Source organism: Schistocerca cancellata, chromosome 8 (genome assembly GCF_023864275.1).
Source record: "Schistocerca cancellata isolate TAMUIC-IGC-003103 chromosome 8, iqSchCanc2.1, whole genome shotgun sequence".
NCBI lineage: Eukaryota > Metazoa > Arthropoda > Insecta > Orthoptera > Acrididae > Schistocerca > Schistocerca cancellata.
In genome coordinates, this window is record NC_064633.1 from 548106272 (window position 1) to 548107077 (window position 806).

The 806-nt window shown below is 42.9% G+C and overlaps 1 non-coding gene across 1 annotated transcript; it reads left to right on the plus strand.

Annotated features, from left to right (window-relative positions):
• The first annotated feature begins 460 nt into the window (after positions 1–460).
• Positions 461–533, plus strand: Trnaa-cgc (transfer RNA alanine (anticodon CGC)). The gene has a single exon. It is a non-coding gene; the product is annotated as a tRNA-Ala (tRNA).
• Positions 534–806: the final 273 nt, after the last annotated feature.

Consider the following 806-nt stretch of genomic DNA (forward strand, 5'->3'; position numbering starts at 1 on the left):
GGTGAAACGAGAAACAATAACATTCATAATTTTCCTTGTCGCAAATATTTAGTTCTTTATTTCCAAATTTGTGGAGCTTTTCGAGTGTGCGATTAGGCAGGAAACTAAGAGAACAGCTTTAATTTCTGCAACCGGGACGAGCAGCAAGGAAGTTCATAATCCTCCTTTCCACATATATTCGGCCCTTTGTTTCCGAATATTTGGTGATTTCCGAGTGTGCGGTTAGGCAGAAACTGAAGAAGACAGCTTAAATTGCTGCGAGTAAACGAAGAACAAGAACATTCATATTCCTCATAGTCACAAAGTCGATAACCGATCGTGCTGTCGTCGATATTGCGTGTGACGTAAAAATTACCTCACATATGGGGGAAGTGTTGTTAAACCCATTCTTTTCGGATGTCACAGAGAAACACACAACTGAATCCTTTTCTTTCATATACATGATACTTACAGCAGACCGAGCGAGGTGGTGCAGTGGTTAGCACACTGGACTCGCATTCGGGAGGACGACGGTTCAATCCCGTCTCCAGCCATCCTGATTTAGGTTTTCCGTGATTTCCCTAAATCATTTCAGGCAAATGCCGGGATGGTTCCTTTGAAAGGGCACGGCCGATTTCCTTCCCAATCCTTCCCTAACCCGAGCTTGCGCTCCGTCTCTAATGACCTCGTTGTCGACGGGACGTTAAACATTACCCATTACCCATTACTTACAGCAGATATTATCATTCTTGCATTTAGAAAGACTGATTGGTACCAGTATCTCTGCAAATAATATTCATATGGCAAGAGATTACAGTGGTTTAGTG